Raw genomic sequence first — 20,329 nt, 5'->3', positions numbered from 1 at the left:
AGGCTGTTCATTATGGCATGCATGATTAATACCATAAAGCTAACATGCTAGAAAGCCGGTTGAATTACATGAACATCAGCAAGGCAAATTGAAACTGAGAAGTGTGTTATACATTATTGTCACAATAACACAGGGCATGCTGTACCTCTGAACTTCACCCAGTCTCCCTGGGAGCATTTTCTTCTTAATGATAGCCCCTGATCTGTGGTTTGTCCAAGGACTCCAATACTCTGAGATGGCATCCCTGGCTTCACAATTACTGTTCCCCCCCCCCCACTCCCCCTGGCTCATGTAGCAAAGGAGTTTGGATCCCAGCTGAAGAGTTACCCTCTTAGGAGCTATGCAGCCAGCAAGTGCTTACAGTGACACATGCCAGGCTTTGCAGAACAGTAGTATGCGTCTGCAGGTATCCAGTATTCACAGTTTCATAGTTTCTAGGGTCAGAAGGGACCTGAGCAGATCATCAAGTCCGACCCCCTGCCATGGGCAGGAAAGAGTACTGAGGTCAAACGACCCCAGCGAGGTGTTCATCTAACCTCCTCTTAAAGACCCCCAGGGTAGAAGCCTGCACCACTTCTCTTGGAAGTTGCTTCCAGACCCTAGCCACCCTGACAGTGAAGTAGCGCCTCCTGATATCTAGCCTGAATCTACCCTCTGCCAGCTTGTGACCGTTATTTCTAGTCACTCCTGGTAGTGCTTGGGGGAACAGGGACTCCCCCAATGCCTGCTGATCCCCCCTGACTAGTTTGTAACAGGCCACTAGATCCCCCCTCAGCCTTCTCTTGTGGAGGCTGAACAGGTTCAGGTCCCGTAGCCTCTCCTCGTAGGGCCTGCCCTGCTGCCCCCTGATCATGCGAATGGCCCTCCTCTGGACCCTCTCCATGTTGTCCACATCCCTCTTGAAGTGCGGCGCCCAGAACTGGACGCAGTACTCCAGCTGCGGCCTGACCAGTGCCGCATAGAGGGGGAGGATCACCTCCTTGGACCTGCTCGAGATGCATCTGTGGATGCATGACAAGGTACGGTTGGCCTTCCAAACTGCCTCCCCACACTGCCGGCCCGTGTTCATCTTGGCATCAGTGATGACTCCAAGATCCTTTTCTGCCTCTGCACTGCCGAGAAGGGAGTTCCCCAGCCTGTAGGTATGCTGCTGGTTCTTCCTCCCCAGGTGCATCACTTTGCACTTGTCGGTGTTGAATCCCATCCTATTCTCATCCGCCCACCCCTGTAACCTGTCTAGGTCCGATTGCAGCCTATTCCTTCCTTCTAGCGTGCCCACATCCCCCCACATCTTAGTGTCATCAGCAAATTTGAACAGGGTGCTTTTTACCCCCTCATCCAAGTCACTGATGAAGATGTTGAACAGTGCGGGCCCGAGGACCGGGCCTTGGGGGACCCCACTGCCCACATCCCTCCAGGTCGAAAATGACCCGTCCACCACCCCTCTCTGGATGCGGCCCTCCAGCCTGTTGGTGACCCATTTGACTGTGTGGGTGTCGACACCACGGTCCCCCAGTTTCTTAATGAGAATGGGGTGAGAGACAGTGTCGAAGGTCTTCCGAAAGTCCAGGAAGACTATGTCCACTGCTACCCCTGCATCTAGGGATTTGGTGACCTCGTTGTAGAAGGCCACCAGGTTGGTCTGACAGGACCTGCCTCTAATGAACCCATGTTGGTTGCCCCTAAGCATAATCTCCCCTGCTGGTCCCTCGTGGACATGTGCCAGAATAATTCTCTCAAAAAGCTTGCCCAGGATCGAGGTAAGACTAACTGGCCTATAGTTTCCTGGGTCCTCCTTCCTCCCCATTTTTGAAGATGAGAACCATGTTGGCCCTTTTCCAGTCCTCTGGCACCATACCAGAGCACCATGAGTGCTTGTACAGCCATGCCAGGGGTCTCGCAATGACCGCAGCTAATCCCCTCAGCACTGTGGGGTGGAGATCATCTGGACCAGCTGATTTAAATATGTCCAGTCCCTCCAGAAGTTCCCTGACTAGATCCTCACTGACCCTTGGCCCAGGTGCGCCTCTCCTGGGGCCTGAGGGGGGCCCAAAGGGGGGGTGGCTGTTCTGGTCCCTGCTCAGGAAAATGGAGGCAAAGAAGGTGTGAAATATGTTAGCTTTTTTGTCTGGTGTGACAACCAAATTTCCTAGCATGTCTTGCAGGAGCCCCACATTACCCAGTGCCTTCTTTTTGCCCCCTATGTATTTAAAAAATGACTTTGTGTTGTCCTTGATCCGGGAAGCTAGTCCCAGTCCCATCTCTGCTTTGGCCTTCCTGACCGCCCCCCTGCAGCCCCAAGCAACCGCAGTATCGTCCCCCCTGGTGATGGCCCCTCCCTGCCATTGGGTGTGCACCTCCCTTTTAGCTAGAAGACATTCCTGGATGTTTTTGGTGAGCCATGGGGGCTTTTGTGCCCTCCTGCTCCCTTTGATCCGTGTTGGGATTTCCTCCCTTTGGGCTTGGAGGATCGTCTCCTTAAGGAGTCACCACTCCCATTCAGAGATACCAGTAAAGAAAAGCCAGAATACACTACCCTCCCACATCCTGTTGGTTTATTTGGTTAGGAGGTTCCCACTTTTCCTTGCGTCAGTCCTTCCTGGCTTTTCCCAATAGCTCCTCACTGGATGGCCCTCCTCTTCTCCTTGTGCAACCTCCTTATGTCAGTCTCTTAACAGCCAAATCCTTTATCTCTAGTCTCAGCCCTGCTGTTTTCACATGCACTTCCCTCTGTAGGTAGTGGATGGAGCATGGTCAGATGATATACTGTATTGTCCATCTGTAGTCCAAGAAGTCCCCTTGGCTGGCAGTCATTTGTTTTTGTTTTATCTCTGTTTTATCTCCAAGACAGCTCTCATGGTGTAGTGATCATTCCTGATAGTTCATTCATATTCACTCAGGCATATATCTGAGAACCAGTGAGGTGCTTTCTGCAAAGATGTTAGCCCCTCGGGGCCAGGTGGATAGCCATACAGAAGTGAATGGGTGAACTGAATCACAGATAACTTTCATAAAAACAGCACTGACATTTCCCACGTACTCTGAGTTTTGCACGTTAGGATGCTGGTTGAATTATATGAACATCACCAAGGCAAACTGAAAATGAGAATTTTCCTATATGTGATTTTGGATGCTCAGAATTAAATCCAGCTGTAGGAGAGAGTGGTGAATAGCTTGCTAGCAGTTGCTGAAACTTGCCAGAAATTGCTCAGTGATGGTGGACGGTGAGGCCTTGGCAAAGATGAGACACTGACTTTTACAGATCAGAATGAATATATGTACTTACTTGTACCTGATGCTTATTTCCAATGGCCAGCTGTGGTTTGTACTATATGAGAAACAGTTTTGTGGCTCAGGTTGTTATTGAGGCATTGTGGAGTATGTTTGCAGCATATGGTTTGCTTAAAGAGATCGTTCTGGATAAGAGGCATTCAGTAAAATGTAGTAGATCAGCTGCTTATCTCCTAGCTTCAGATGGGTCAGTACAGCATTTTACCCAAACACTTAAAAAGAACAGTAGAAAGAAACAAGGGAGCTTTGCAACACTGTGTTGCAAACTTTCTTTTGTTGTATAAATCAGCACCCCAGAGCAGTGCCCAGGAAACTCCAGCAGAGCTAATTATTAATAAACAGTAGATTTAATTTAAGATTTAAATTTGATTGGCTTGAGGCAAATGTAGTGAAAGAAAGAGATGGAAAAACAGCACAGGGAATGAAACCCACAATACAAGCTTCCTAGATAGTCATGCCTGGGAGTCAGTGCTAAGGAGCACACCCGCTTTGCCGTGTGATCGTGTAACACTATTTCCTGCTCAAGGCAGTGTGCATGAAGCTGGGTGGTATGTTTGAGGGCTCTGCACACCCAAAAAAAGTTACAGGGGAAGGAGGTGGTGGGGAAAGGTGCTCCAAGAAATGCTTGGGATCAGTGATGCTCTTGGTGAGGTAACCAGGGAAATGATGTCTAGCGATGTGAAAAAAAGTCAAAGGAAAGCGTTTGGGCAGCGTGGTTAAGGCACACTGGTTTCTATAGCCACACAAAGGCGTGATGTGGCCAGCATTGTGTTGAGCTGACTCCCTAGCCTCATTGGCCACGTATACAGCTGGAGCCTTGCCTTGAGCATTAGTCTGGAGCAAGGCTTTCAAACCTGTGCTTTTTAGAGTCCTTGCAAGACACCTTAACTACTCTGCCACAAAACCCCTGCCTGGGTGTGCTGGCTGGAGCAACACAGAGATGTTGCTTGTGACCATGTATTCACAGAGGGTGAAAATGCTCATCTTTTTCACTGGCATGACTATAATGATGATGGTACTAATGACACTTGCTGTTGCAAGTGAGGGATGGAAGGAGCAAGTGCCAGCAGCACCCCCAGCTGGGCAAGGCTCCTCAAAACAGAATGGCAGAGCACCCAAAAGATTTCGTCTGTTTGTTTTTTTAATAATGGATGGGAAATGTCTAGCATGTGGAATCTTTAAGAATCAGAAGGCCTGATGGCAGGGGTGCACAGCTCAGACTTTTCTGAAAGCCAGTGGCAAGGGACACTTTTCAATGGAGGGGTGTCTCTAGTGGACAAAACATTAAGTGGATGGCACATACATGCATGATATGGATTTATGCAATGGGCATATGTTGTGATCATTTGATGGAGCGTTTTGCTTTTCAATTCCTTTTTTTATTTTTGCTGCTTGTGGACTGGCATGGAATGAATAGTTTAATAGAGATTTATGCTGGGCCTGGGCCTATCACCCTTATGCACCCCGACTTATAGCTTGTGTACGGTGTCTCTCTGCCATGCTTAGGAAGACGGCTGTGAAGCATGGCCCACCTGCTTGCTCCCACTGTGTTTAAGTCATCTCCTGAAAAAAAGGCAACATAGCTGCCTTGGCATGGTGCTGAGCATGTGCTGTGTGCTGCTTTCAGTCATGTGTTGATATGACCCTGGTATGGCTCTTAGGAGGGTTCATTGCCTCATTTCCAGGTTTTGCCGGATGTGGAGTGGTGGGGAATAGGTGGAACACTTCTGGGCATGGCATGGAGGCAGCATGGGCACATCCATAGCATGGCTCCTGTGTTTTAAAAGGCCTTGAATATTCTGTGTGGCAGTCTGACGCGACATGTTGGTTGGAAACAGCTGTCAGAAGGGATGAGGCAGAAGACTGCAAATAGAGGAGGATGGATGGTAGCTTATAAAAAAGGACCCATTTGCTGTGCTAACTCTTCTTATTTTTCTTCTTGTTGTTCTGATCCAATTAAAGTCATTGTAATTAGTTTACAAGGCATATTTGGCTTATTGGATTTCAGCTGATATAGTGCCTGCCTTCTTGCAAGTCTTTTGTCACACCTGCTTGCTTTGCTGAGTCAAACAAGTTTTTACACCCATTAGCCCTGCAGGAGCAGCTACAGCTATGGGAGAATGAGCAGGAGGCTTTTCTGTTTGTGACTCATTGATGGAGCTGCCAGCCAAATGCTGGCAACCTTTAATACTGGAGATTATCTGGGCAGGAAGGATGGCTGCATTTTCATATCTTGGTTTAAGTTTTTAAAAATGGATATGAGGAAGAATAAATTCAAGAACTGAAAGAATCATTGGAGGGTTTGTACAAAGTTATTTTACTGGCTATGGTTCTTGGCTTTGGTGCAGTCCGCAGCATGCGTCTTAGCTGCAGTTTTAATTTTAGGGTAAAGGAGTTAAATCCAGGGGAGACTTTCTGGTTTACAGATATTGGCTGAGACTCAGCAGGTCTTGATTCAACTTGTGAGCTGGCCACAGTCTTCCTACGTGACTTTAGGCAAGTCCCTTCGGATGAAATTTTTTTTTTAAGATTTCACTAAGAGGTAAGGGCTTGAGTGTTTTCGAAAATTTGGCCTATTTTCTCCCTTTACTTACTTTTCCTATTTATCAGCAAGAGACGGTGATATTTATCTACTTTAACAGGGGGGCTTATGCATAAATGCATTGATATTGGTAAGATGTTAAGATGGTACTGTGTTGGGAGTTTTGTAAATATGCAGATGGGCAAGAATAGATTTGGGGTGGGGTAATGATTTTAGTGGCTTGTGGGGAGGTGTTTAAGTTTGGTGGCAGAGATCTCCAAAATGATTAGATACTGGTTTAAAGTCCATTGACATTTTTCTGGAAGGCTCTCTGATTTCCTAGCAGCTTTTGTAACCAACTTCTGTTTTTCAGAAGCAAGGGTCCTTTTTAAGAAAAGAGAAGGAAATGCCCCCTCTCCCCAATAAACCAGCGTATTCCAGAAAAAAAAACTTCAGTTTTAAGACCTAATGCACCAAGCATAAAACTCAAAAGGACCCAATATACCCTCTTCCTAGTCTGGATCATTGCAACTATAATGGCTTTTAGTATACTCTGACAGTATACTGTGACTCAGTCCACATATCACCAGAGCTACATAAATCTCAGTTAGACAGCTGCTGTTCAAGATGGCTTTCTGCACAACTGACATGTAGAAAATCTACAAGGCAGTGAGTTTGCATGGTAAAAAGAGAGCATTTGGATAGAATGTGATTCCTGGATCTGAGAGACAATTCCCTAGACATTTGGGAAAGCTGGATAATACTTCTAAGAATGCCAATGACTGTAGATCAGGCTTTCAGAATCTGTTGCTTAAGGAAGAAGTTGGTCTTCGGAGGCTAGGAAGATGAGGAGACCCTCTAAAGACTTTCTGACTGCTTTGGTTTGAAGACTGATTTTTCATGAAGACATATTTGCCTGTAGAGTTATTCCTCAGTAGCTATTCCACTTTAAATTCATGCTCTAACTTAAGGATCCCCCCTCAGAAGTTATATCGGACATAATGGGGTTGGGTATATTATTTTCTGAAACCCTTTCACTGTTGTGTTCCATGGGAAATAGTGCTAGACCTATATTACTGCTAAGTACCTAGTTTGTCACAAATTGGTGATGAGTGATGACTGAGAGAGGCCCCTTTAGCTCTGAGAGATGTTCCCTGAGTTCCTCTCCCTCTTTTGAGGGGAAAGGGGAGGAGGTTTTTATCCTTCTCCCCCCACCATTCCCTTTGGTTTCTGTCTATATGGAGTTAGTTCTGCTGTTCCTAGCATGCCCTTGTTTTGTGTCTGGAGGAATGGTAATAGCTTCCGCAAAAATGACGGAAGTAGGGGTGGTGGGAGCACAGGTTCTGGTACTACTTCTTTATTCTGTCTTTCTTTTGTCTCACTGGGCTGCGGCAGATGCTCAAGGGTATCCAGACCTAATCTGAGAATCTGGGCTGCAATGATTGCTAGAGAGTTAGATGGAGAGTGAGCCCCGCCCAATTGCTTGTGAAGAGCACGGGGATGGTGTAGTTTCTCATGTGCTCGGAATTATTCTAAGCACACGTATGCTCCAGCAGTGTCTTCTCCTTGCCCTTTTCTAACTCCCAGTTCACTTGTATCTGTTCATACCTTTGTGGCTTGGTCAATATTGCAAGCTATTGCCATTCTTCCAGACACAAAACAAGCATATTGTAGGAATGGCAGAACTAACTCCATCTAGATGTAAACCAAAGGGAAGAGCATGGTGAGAAGGACAGAAACCTTCTCCTCTTTCCCCCAGAAGAGGGAGAGAAACTCAGGGAGCATCTTTCAGGCTTTTAAATATTCTCTCATTGGGAGGAGAATGTAGTCTAATGGTTAGTAAGGAGACCATGAGTGAGGTTTTCTAAGGTCTTTTCCTAGCTCTAGCACTGATTATATGACTCCTTAGGTAAACTGAGACAAAAAAATTTGCCCATCTATTTCATGATGCGGCTTTAGCTGCCTCCACAAACACAACAGCTGTCTGTGCTCTGCTGACCAAGTGGGTCATGTCCAGTGACTATGCTGGCTTCTCCCATTTTTAATTTTTTTTTCTGAAAAATGGGAAAAAGGGAAATGGGACAAAATCTATTTCCAAAGCCAGTGGCTCTACAGGCTGTATCTGGCCCATAGATTGTAGGTTGCTGACCATTGTGTAGCCCACAGATACCAAGATTTCTAGCCCTGTTTTGATCTAAGCAAAGTTTGGTTATAACTTTAGACTGAGAAATACACTGATAGATTGTGTGTCCTGACTCCAGGCAGCTGCTTTAAAAATTATGAAGAGGAGAATAAATAATATTGGAGGCTATAGCGACAGAGCTGTTGGAAGAGTAATTTCATTATTCATTTATACTTCCAGGAAAACTACAGGTTTCCTATCAAGATTTCAGGGCTGAATAGTGCCTGCCGTTGTTATACTCTACAGTGAACATGAAATCATTGAGGGTGTTTTGGCCCAGTGACATAATTTTGCTCAGCCATAAGTTATGGGTTCATACTGGAGCTGTATGGTTTAGAGCAGGGTGGGCAAAATATGGCCTGTGGGCTGGGTCCGGCCTGCTAACTGCCTGGATTTGGCCCATAGCTGCCTCTGTGGTGCTCCACATGGGGCTAACCCTCACTCACTCCTGCCAGGGCAGCCCATGCCATGCTCTCACCAGCCTGGGCCCTGGCCAGTATACAGCTCCTGCTGGGGCTGTTCTCATGCAGCTGCAGCCAGCTGGATGCTGTTCTGATCCCCTCACCTCCAGTGGGAGCTGCCTGGCTGAAGCTTGACCACCAGGAATGGGGCAGCAGGAGCTGGAGCAGGAGCTGCTGCTGAAGGCAAGGGGAGCAGAGCAGTACCTGGACAGCTGCAGCCACATTGGAAACAGCCCCACCAGAAGCTCTCTGTGCTGACTGGGATCTGGGCTGGTGGGGCTGTTCTGCTCCCCTCGCCTGCAGCTGTTCCTACTTGTGGGGCACCACTTGGGGGGGGAGCTTGAGTGGGGCAGCTTCCACCCAGTGCACGGAGCTCCAGCTCTAGCTCCCAGCTGCCTTCCACTTGCTCCACCTGCCTGGTGCAATGAGCAGCCACCTGCGAGTGGGCAGAGTGGGTGGAAGGCAGCCTGGAGCTGAGCCAGAGCTCCACATGCTGGGCAGCAGCTGGCAGGCCAAAGCTTTCCCCCAGAGCAGTGCAGCAGGAACAGGAACAGCAGCTGCAGCTGGAGGCAAATGGAGCAGAACAGCCCCACAGGTCCGGACCCTGGCTACTGCATGCAGCTTCTGGTGGGGCTGTTCCTAGTACAGCTGCAGCCACCTGCGTGGTGCCCTGCTCCCCTCATCTGCTGGTAACAACAAGAGCCCAGCTGGCTGCAGCTGCACAGGGAACAGGCCCAATAGAAGCTGTGCACTGGCCAGGGTCCAGGCTGGGGCTGGGGCCAGAGCCAGTGGGTGTGGGTGGGAGCACAGTATGGGCTACCCGCAGTGGGGCTTGGCCCCATGTGGAGCACCATGGGGGTAGCTGCCAACTCAGTGAGCTCTACTGCACATGCTCCCTAGCTTCCCTTCCTTCCCCTCCCCCCGACTGGCTCCCAGGCAGCCCCTCACCCCCACCCCACACACACACATGCACCCTCCACACATCCCCATACATCCCTTCACCCCTACTCCCACCCCCACAGGGTGCAGCTCATGCCTGTTGCCCTCCCAAACACTGTTCCCCATGCACCCAAAGCCCCATAGGGAGTTTTGGTGAGTTGTTGGTGGGGAGGCAAGTGTTGCTGACTTGGCCTGCAACAGCTCATCATAACTTCCTATGTGGCCCTCAGGCCCAAAGAATTGCCCACCCCTGGTTTAAAACAACCGTTTTAGACTTGAAGCACCCCTTCATCACTTTTGTGATTAGGCAGCCTAATGCACATTTATTTAATACCTCACATTTTAGGTACTAAATTTAATAAGCTTTAGGAAGAGCGCATTAATGCATATATAGACGTGCCCATTGAGAAACATTGGTGTAGAGGTTCTCCTCTGGCTGGTTAGATGAAGAGGGTTGGGTACAGTGGGATGAAGTGTTTTGGATAGTTCTTCCTTCCTTTTGGTGGAAACCATAACTCCTCCTCAGAGCTGGTTTGGACACCATGACTCCAGAAGCTGCTTCATATTCGAAATTCATTTGCCTGAAATCTCTCTGGGGTTGGTCAGGCAGAATGGAGCCCAATGCAATGTATGTCCCCTGATGTACCCTCCCTCCTGTCTTGCCTTGCAAGAATAATTCATTATATGAACCCCTCCTCTGCTACTTCACTTGTGGGGAGATCTTTTCCCTTTCTTTCCTATCCTTCCAGGAGTGAGGCATCATTTTGTCTCACCCTCCTTCCCTTTACTGTAGTAGTTGGTTTCTTCTTATCCTTTCCTGTATCTAGCTTTTCTCCCCTGCCCCTTTTCAACATCTTGAAGTGCCAGTACCCACCTACTGTGGCAATTAGAATAATTATAATAATATTACAACACATTCATATTATCATCAGAGCTATTATTATTGTTGCATTGCCATTATTAAAATATAATCATGATGATACTAGTTGTTATTAATGATATAACATTAGAATTGTTAAAGTATAGTTTGGTGAATTTCTGGGAAGGTCACTCTTTCCCTCCCCACCCGTTGATACTGGTAACTAGTTGCTGCTTCTGTACTGTTTTGTGCAGACTCAGGCCATCTTTTCTGCAAACCTTGTTTTCTTCCTGGCCTTCATAGGAGAAGCAATGTTGCTACTTGGTAATTGTGAAAAGCCATATGATATTTACAGGAAAAACAGTGTTGCTTTGTTTCACCCACACTGCATTTACTGTTTTGAAATTGGTGTGTGGTTCATCTCTGTGAGGGCTAATCAGGCTTGGGGCATAAAACCAATAATAAGCTAAATTAATGTCCATTTAAGCAATGTATCAGAAACACAGTTAGAGGGCTGCATGAAATTCCCACCGGCAAAGGTCTGTGTAAATAGATGGATTTCAGCAAAGGAGTCAGTAGACCTGGGTTGCACTGCGTCTTGGTGGGAGTAAGTTGGGTCAAGGACCTTTCAGCCAGTCCTCATTCCTGTCCCTCCCCTCTTCTCCCCCCCGTGCCCCGCAGTTATCTAGAGACTTTCATGAGTAGTACCAATTGAGTTGAATTAGGTCTTTCTCCTCTCATTTCAAGGGAATGAAATCAGAATCACTGTAGGTCAAAGCCAATACCTTGAGTTGCTCTGAGAAATAAAATGGAAAGCCAGTGGCTAGCTAATGTAACATGCTTCCTTTGAAGGAATACATCTATGTGGCCTGCCATCTTCCTTTGAGGAAACTCCATCTAAGTGGTCAACCATCTTTTGCACCAATTGTAGCCTTCAGTGTCCTTCAGGTCAGGTTTGAAGTAGTAGTTCAGTCACCAGGTAGCAAGGGCCTGGGCGACTGCACCTGCTTATGGTTCCATCTTCCTTCAACAGACATCAGCCAAGAGCCCTGAACTATCTGCCTTGCTCTTCACAGATGACCAAACCCCTTGAAGGGAGTAATAGATTGCTTGGGACAATGGAGCACTTATGTGGTAGAGTCTTAGACTGTTTTTTAGGGGATGCACTGCTGAGGATGCTTTGGGTGCTGCTCATAAGGCCACAGCAGCATTCAGCCTGCTAGTAGGCCAGAAGGATACACCCAGATGAGTTGCAGGTACTGAGGCCCCATTCAAATGTCAAGTTCTCCACCTGCAGTCATCTGTCAGCTTTACCCCTTAGATGGAGTACTGAAATATGAAGCTCAGTCCTTGGTTTTGTTTTCTTTCTTCATTTGATATTGTGCCAATTGTAAGTGGTGTGGGGAGATGTGGAGAATGGGATGCTGGCACTTGAAGGAACTATTTTCCATCCACTCAAACCTATTTGGGCAATTTGCTTTATGCCTCAGCAGTTGGTTTTAGTTAAAGGTGTTTGGAGGCTTTTGGTCATAGGCCCCCAGCAGATCTGTGCGTCTGTGTCTGGGCTATGCAGGCGGGAGGTCGGATGGCAAGACTGAGCGATATGATATAAGATTTATTTGGTTCCCTAATCAACACCCAGTGGTGGGAGACATATCATTTCTTCCTCTTCACATCCACTCTGTAACTTTCCTGCTTGTTCGCTGTCAGAGTGAATCCTTTTAAAGGACATGGATGATATCTAGTCTCTGTCTCTTCAAACGTATCTGAAATCCAGCCCATGCATAATTATACAAACCTATCACTACCTCTGTCTAAGCCAAATGACTGTTTTTAGTTGTGAAGCTTGAAACCTTCCTACTGACAAACCCTGGGGTTTTTTGACAGGGAAAGGGCTTGTGTGAAGCCAGTCCCTATTCCTGCTGTGTGAATCAGCTGTACTGATTGTGTTTGTGTATTGCCATTCTGCAATTGTGTATGTGGGAGAGAGGCAGAGAGGGGGAGAGAGAATCCCACTGCCACTCCTGATCTCTCTTCTCTCTGGGGAAGTGGCAGTCCTGCAGTTTCACTAGAAAATATTAACGCATGTAAACATTTTTCAAACAGCATTACATCTTCCGGCACGTACTTTATTATATTCCCACATATCTGACTCGATTTGATAGATAGGTAAACAGGGAACAAGGAGGGGGGAGCATGGTGGAGAAAGACGGAGGGAAAAGGGAGCAAAATAAACATACAAACCTGCTGTAATTCAAAGCAAGGCAAAATCAGATTGTGTGCTTTGGCTAATTTTCTTATTCAGCTATTGATCCAGTGGCTGCTCCAGAGTCTATTAGCAGTCAGCCAGTGAAAATATTTCCCATCGGGGGCTCTGACCTGAGACGGGGGTGAATCTATAGCAATTTGTTCAAACAGAGGAAAGCTTTTTCCTCTGATTTGTATTCCAATTTGCACTGTGTATGGTGTGGTGGGGTGAGGCAGCCCTTCCTGGGGGTTGGCTGGGTGACGCTTGTCAAAGTGAGAGTCAGGCTCAATCCAGGTAACCTGCTGAAAAAAGCCTGAGTTAATACCCACCACAACATACCCTCCATCTGCCTCTCTCTCTTATCTGGTCTCAGTGTCTGTTCATGGAGCTGGTGAGGGGCCATCTCCCAGTGGGGCATCATGGCTCTTTGCACCCAGCCGGCAGTGGGAGGACATGGGGCTCCTGTCACCACTGCCAAAGGGGGACTAGGAGGTGCTTCTGCAGACAGCTCTTTATTGAAGAAGAATTGTTGTGTCAATAGGGCACACACATGCACATGCACGCACACTCACTCTCCACCATAACTTACTGAATTTAAGGTGCCAGCTTGACAGCAGCCCTGGAGATTGAAATCCTCTATACCATGGTCCTGGCCACTTAAATCTGCCTGCCCAGAAGGGTGAATTCCATTGAATAACAGTGAAATGCTTCCCCTCCTGCAGAATTGGCAGCCTTGTAAATAGCTAGGAGTGTCTAGCACAAGCAAAGGCAGTACAGGCTTCCTGTGCACACCCTCCCACGCAGCAGCAGCAGGGAGAGTGCAAGCTTCTTTTAAATGTACCCAGAGTTCCCCACCAACGGGTTTCAGCCCTGCCTGGCCATTCTGGCTCTCACCAGGTTGAATCCTCACCTTGACTCTTGGAGGGCCATGGGGGCTAATTTTAATGAGAGTCTTGTGTAGCAGATGCCAGAGTCTTAGGAGCTCAAGTAAAACCTAGTCACACGGTCTGCCACAGAACCATTGAACACAGCTGAGCTTCAGTTACTGTCTGCCTGGGAGGGTTTTACCTTGGCATCCAAGAGCTTCTTCATCCCCAGTCACTTACCTTGAAGACATTGGCTGCCAGCTGAGGCATTGCTACAGAGAAAATGTGGGTAGTAGATTAGATCATCTCTTTGGCAGTTCTTATTCCTACTCTTTAGGAGGATTATGTAGATTGCTTTCAGTTCTTCTGAGGAAAGCCAATCTGCTAGTAAAAATATAGGCTTAGCACCTGGGGTGACCAACAGTTCTCAGGCAGGGTCACAAGCAGCCCCCAGTTTGTTGGCTCTGCAGGTCTCCTATTGAAACAGGCTGGGTGGGGCTGATGCCAAAAGCTCCCTCTCATTCTATTGGACTGATTCCTATGATTACCCCTATGCAAGAATTAGTCCCAGAGCTTCTTGGACAACTCTGAGGAACAAGTTAAGGGTGAGATCATGGTATGAAAGGCTGAAAGGTGACACAGAAAGCCTCCTGTTTGCAAAGAACAGTGGCATGTGTGCATTGGTAATCATGTGGGTGGCCCTTCTCTGCACCCTGCAGATAAACTTGAGAGGGTGCAGAGAAGGGCCACCCACATGATAAGGAGCCTGGAGGATAGACTCAGAGAGATGGGCTTGTTTAGTCTGGGCAAGAGGAGGCTGAGATGTGACTTGATAGCTGCCTACAAGTATGTTGGGGGGGGAGGACACCAAGATCTGGGGGAGCAAGTCTTCAGGAAGGCACCCCTTGGGAGGATGAGGCCCAATGGTCACAAACTAATAGAGGAAAGATTTAGAGTGGACATAAGGAAGAACTTTTCCTCCATAAGGTATCTAGAACCTGGAACAAACTCCTGGCAGATCATTGAGTCTGACCCCTGCCATGGCAGGAAAGAGTACTGAGGTCAAACAACCACAGCGAGGTGATTGTCCAGACTTGTCTTAAAGACCCCCAGAGTAGGAGCCAGCACCACTTCACTTGGAAGTTGGTTCCAGATCCTAGCCGCCCTGACCGTGAAGTAGCACCTCCTGATATCTAGCCTAAATCTACCCTCTGCCAGCTTGTGACCGTTATTCCTGGTCAGTCCTGGTAGTGCACAGGGGAACAGGGACTCCCCCAAGGCTTGCTGGTCCCCTCTGACTAGTTTGTAACAGGCCACTAGATCCCCCCTCAGCCTTCTCTTGTGGAAGCTGAACAGGTTCAGGTCCCCTAGCCTTTCCTCATAGGGCCTGCCCTGATGCCCCCGATCATACGAGTGACCTTCCTCTGGACCCTCTCCATGTTGTCCACATCCCTCTTGAAGTGCGGCACCCAGAACTGGATGCAATACTCCAGCTGCAGCCTGACCAGTGCTGCATAGAGGGGGAGTATCACCTCCTCGGACCTGCTTGAGATGCATCCCCACACTGCCGGCTCATGTTCATCTTGGAATCAGTGATGACTCCAAGATCCTTTTCCACCTCTGCACTGCCGAGAAGGGAGTTCCCTGGCCTGTAGGTATGGTGCCGGTTCTTCCTCCCCAGGTGCATCACCTTGCACTTGTCAGTGTTGAATCCCATCCTATTCTCATCCACCCACCCCTGTAACCTGTCTAGGTCTGATTGTAGCCTATTCCTCCCTTCTAGCATGCCCACATCCCCCCACATCTTAGTGTCATCAGCAAATTTGAACAGGGTACTACTTACCCCCTTGTCCAAGTCACTGATGACATCCAGTAAATCCTAGCTGCTTGTTCCTTAGGGTGGTCCAGCTGTGGGATTTTGGTAGGGAAAATCCTGAAGAGGACCTTTGATTAGAGGGAGGGGAAGAGGAGGAGATCTTCCCTGGCAGGCAGAGTGAAAGGCAAGGAGGGAGGGGGGAGGCTTGGGTTAATACTCCCATTAATTTTTTTAGTCTATTGAAATGACTAGTGCTCTACTTGCCCTTGTTGCTCTTGGCTTTAATTTAGTGTCAGTCATCAAGACACTGGACTTGTGAGGAGAGAGAGAGAAGGTGGGGGGTGGGGGTGGTTAGGGAGGGGAAAATAAATAAAAGCCTTAAATCTAAGTTCATTCAATTTTTAAACCACAAGTTTATTCTTGACTTGGCCATAACTTTCAGGGAACTGGCCTGGATTCCAGAGAGAGCTGTAACTCCGGCTTCAAGAAAGAATGTGAACGTTTATGAGATTTTAAAGCAGTCAAGCTGAGGTCTTTGCCGGAGCTGATGTGAGGGGAGTTGGCAGTGGAGGGGAGGCGGTGGGCTAGTAGGTGTTTTGTAATATGTAGGGGAGTATTTAACAATGTCAGGACTGTGGATTGTGCTGTTGATGCTTTTATAGGTAGCAGAAGGCTTGTTAACATGCTGGAAAGAGGGAGGATGAGTGAATTACCAAGAGAAGCTGCAACCCCTCTGCCCAGCCAAGAGGGAGGTTGAGTGCTGAAGAAGAGTGACCTATTATTTTTCACTTCTTCCCTATAATCCAGGGAGATCCTTGCTCCTTCTTCCTGGCTCATACCTTCAGGTTAAGAGGCAGATTACGCACTGGACTCTACTGTCAAAGCAAAGGGCAGGAGATGGCAATTAAAATCCAAGGTGATACTGGCTTGATATTCACCATCGATTACATCCCATCAGGAAGAAGAGTTTAAAGCTTTCATGCCACATAATTAGTCCAATCATTCTTGTTTGAGGCATGGCCAGTTCCTGAGGCTTTAGGGGAAGGGAGGATGACTCCCCCTGTGGGACAATAGGAGGGGACAATGTTGAGTAACAGATCCTTTTCCTCATTCTGCATCTGCTGCCTTTTCATTCTGTTTTCAAGTTGTAAGGCTGGCTCTGGGAGGGAGAATTAAATTGTTTTCTCTGTGTTTTTTCAACATGCTGATTCCTGCCTGCAGGGGCTGCATCTGGCAAGAGAGGAAGCAGGTTATTGCCCCAGAGGGAATGCTGCTACTGCTGTATAAAACCTCATGGTACTTCTCTGTAGGATTCCATGTTCAAGGCTATGCACCACCCCATTGGAAAGAAATAGGTTCTTGCTGATTTTGGAAACAGTGATGGAGTTGGGTTGATTTCCCTAGGAGAGAAGAGACTTGAAGTGATGTCACAGTTCTCTCCAATCCTCACGTGTACTGAGGCAAATTGCTTCCGCTACTGAACATTGTGAAAGCTGCAGCGCGTTGGAACATTGCAGAGAAATGTCCTGGAGAAATGTCTGTAGAAACTTAAAAAGACTATAGAAAAGCAGACCTGATTGCTGGAGTCTCTGGCAGTTCCTGAACAGATTGGCTTATGGGCACCTTGCAACTTGATAACATCTCAGAGTAGCAAAGTAATTGTCGCTTTCTTCCCGGCTCCATCCAGTTCAGGACTATGGACAGCAACACCCAGTCATAGTTGCATAGTTGGTAGGGTCTGAAGGGACCTGAGCAGGTCATCAAGTCCGACCCCCTGCCATGGGCAGGAAAGGATCCTGGGGTCAAACGACCCCAGGAGTGCCAGGGCTGCCAGGAGTGACCAGGAATAACGGTCACAAGCTGGCGGAGGGTAGGTTTAGATTAGATATTAGGAGGCGCTACTTCACAGTCAGGGCGGCTAGGGCCTGGAACCGGCTTCCAGGGGAAGTGGTGCAGGCTCCTAGCCTGGGGATTTTTAAAAGGAAGTTAGATGAGCACCTTGCCGGGGTCATCTGACCCCGGTGCTCTTTCCTGCCAAGGCAGGGGGTCGGACTAGATGATCTACCTAGGTCCCTTCCGACTCTAGCTACTATGAAACTATGAAACTATGACCCCAGCTAGGTGGTTGTCTAGCCTCCTTTTGAAGACCCCCAGGGTAGGGGCAAGCACCACTTCCCTTGGAAGTTGGTTCCAGATCCTAGCTGCCCTGACTATGAAGTAGTGCTTCCTGATGTCTAGCCTGAACCTACTCTCAGTCAACTTATGGCTGTTATTCCTAGTTACTCTTGCTAGTGCTCAGGGGAACAGGGTCTCTCCCGTTCCCTGTTGGTCCCCCTTGGTAAGTTTATAGATGGCCACCAGATCCCCTCAGCCTTCTTTTGTGGAGGCTGAACAGGTTCAGGTCCCATAGCCTCTCCTCATAGGGCCTGCCCTGCTGCCCCCTGATCATGTGAGTGGCCCTCCTCTGGACCCTCTCCATGTTGTCCACATCCCTCTTGCAGTGCGGCACCCAGAACTGGACGCAGTATTCCAACTGCGGCCTGACCAGTGCCGCATAGAGGGGGAGGATCACCTCCTTGACCTGCTCGTGATGCATCTGTGGATGCATGACAAGGTGTGGTTGGCTTTCCTGACTGCATCCCCACACTGCTGGCCCGTGTTCATCTTGGCATCAATGATGACTCCAAGATCCTTTTCTGCCTCTGCGCTGACAAGAAGGGAGTTCCCCAGCCTGTAGGTATGCTGCTGGTTCTTCCTCCCTGGGTGCAGTACCTTGGTTTCTGCAGACCCACAGTACTGCATTTCTTTTAAAAATGTTTTTGTAAAATATAGTTGCAATCCACAGGGCTGGTTGAGGGGACACATTCCTTCAGCTGCCAAAAGGAGTCTATTCTTCACACATGCCTGCTCACTCACATGGTAGAGGAATGAACTAGCTGATCAGAGTATCTTCCAACTTAAGGTTTTATGCCAGTGCACAGACAGGCGCCCTCTAGATGTCCCCAGAACAGGCACAGAAGAGCCAACAGCAGGACAAGATCCTTGCCTGCCCACTTTTAAGGAGAAGGGAAGGAGATTTGTGTTGGGTTCCATAGTCTTGATGCAAACATCCCCACCCAGAGGGGTAGTAAATCCCAGTCACAATGGAGGCACAGCATTGTTCATATTGTACACAGCAATGTACTTTCCATCAGCCAAGACAGAGGTGACTACTGTTCGGCTTTTCTCTCTCTGAGCCAGGTCCTGAGTTTGTGTGTAAAGCAGAGAGAGAGAGCCTTGGTGGCCAAGGAAACCCAGCTTAACTGGGTGGCAGCATTCAAACCAAAGCAGCTCCAGCTGTTTGGAAGGTCACTTCCAAGTAGTATGAAGTGGAAGCACTGAAGCTACCAACAGATCTGCCTTCTGACACATAGCTTCTAGGGCTGTGCAAAGCTTTGGGTGGTGGTTCGATTTGGAGGAGATTTGGCCTGATTCGGTGGCTGAATCTCAGAGGCCGCATCGAATCAGGGGACCAATTAAAATGTCCAAAGCAATTCAAAGCCCTTCAAATCTTCGGAAAAGATTGGAGAGCTTTGATGATTAGGGAAGTCCTTGGTGGGTGCAGCAGGGAGCTGAGGCTGGACTCAGAGCTGGTAAGTAGGGGGTGGAGTAGGGAGGGCTGGGGACCAGGAGGGGACCTCTGCCGGTCCCTTCCCCTTTTCCTTAAGCAGCTGTGCAGCCACTTGCTCCCCACACTCTTCCTCTCTGATGGGAACCTCACTTCCTTGCAGGGAGCCATTCCAGGTGCTTATCTTTGTGGAAAGGACTGATGTGACCCTGATGCCTTCAGTACAAGGGAACAGACTCTGTGAGGCAGGAGGACCCACCCAGGCCTATATTCCTAAATGTGGTTCCATGTCTTTTGCCAGAGCAAAGCTGTACCACAGGGATGGGCAAAATGTGGCCTGGAGGCCGGATGTGGCCCGCCAGGCCATTCTATCCATCCCTCAGGGCCCTTAAAAATTTTAGAAAATTAGTATTTATCTGCCCCTGGCTGCCTGTCACGTGGCCCATGATGGCTTGCCAAAACTCTGCCCAAAATAATTGCCCATCCCTGCAAGTTATATGGGCTGGAAATCCTGCGGGGCCAGACACGGGAGACCATAAAATCAATTCTGCCCTCTATTAAAGAGGTGTAAGTCTCATTGATTTCAGTGAAAGTTACAATTCTGTAACTGAGGGCAGAGTTGGATCCATATGTACTAGGGACAGAATACTACCATCTCCCACTGACTTTTGTCTTTAATGTTGGGTTTGGCACCTAGCATCAGTGAGGAGTCAGACAGTGCTGGGAGTCTGTGTGCAAGGTTTGCCACGGGACTTTAGAGTTCCAGACTGGTGCTGCTTGCCAAAGACTAGAAACCCTTCTAGTTGTCATGATTTTGGTAACCATTGATTATATTTGGAGGACTAGCCAGTTCTCAGGGATGCTGTCCATGGGAAGAGTTAGGTTGTTCCGAAAGATTAACTGAATAGCATAACAATGAGGTGACTCTGTACTGTTTTATAGCAAGTGTACCCTCCCCAGCTCTCCAGTGTGGTAGTACACATCAGTATGCTCAACCCGTGAAATGCCAGGTTAGAGTTGTCATCTCAGGGCAAACATTTTCTTGCAGATGCTTTGAAAACTGCCTTTCCTGGCCATTTGGTAATTGACATCTTTTGTATAGGAATTGGAACAGCACTATTACCACTGCTGCTACCGCTGTGCAGACTTCAGGGCACTTTGTTCTCAGGCTTTTCCATTCTAGCTGCTGGGCTTTTACTCTCTCCCCCATAGCCTCTGTGGGCTACAAACAGTGCTGCATTTCTACATTGTCTTGCTGAGCTCTGAGGCTATATAGGAGCACCAGGAGCACCGAACTTGAGAACAATCCTGGTTAACTGCAACTGCGACATTCTCCCTGGGCTGGAGGGGTGTTCAGCCAAGGCAGCGTACTAAGGGCTCTCTTGCCCATGCTGCAGTGCATGCATAAAGCACCAGGTTCTCTCTCTTCCAGTAACGGCTGACTTATCCATATACCCACTGGTGTGATGAAGAAATCTCCAGGGTACTGCTCTGCTTTCTTTAGGAAAGGTGGCAGTTTCTTTTTGTCTCTATTGCACC

The 20,329-nt window shown here is 48.2% G+C and overlaps 1 protein-coding gene across 5 annotated transcripts in view; it reads left to right on the top strand.

The window, feature by feature from the left end:
* Positions 1-20,329, top strand: part of MDGA1 (MAM domain containing glycosylphosphatidylinositol anchor 1) — a 207,851-nt gene that overhangs the window by 15,747 nt on the left and 171,775 nt on the right. The gene's annotated exons all lie outside the window — the stretch shown is intronic.

This window comes from Crocodylus siamensis, chromosome 1, assembly GCF_052110815.1.
Source record: "Crocodylus siamensis isolate JL-2025a chromosome 1, ASM5211081v1, whole genome shotgun sequence".
NCBI lineage: Eukaryota > Metazoa > Chordata > Crocodylia > Crocodylidae > Crocodylus > Crocodylus siamensis.
The sequence above is the reverse complement of the archived record's forward strand: the minus strand, read 5'-3'. Positions and strand labels throughout refer to the sequence as shown.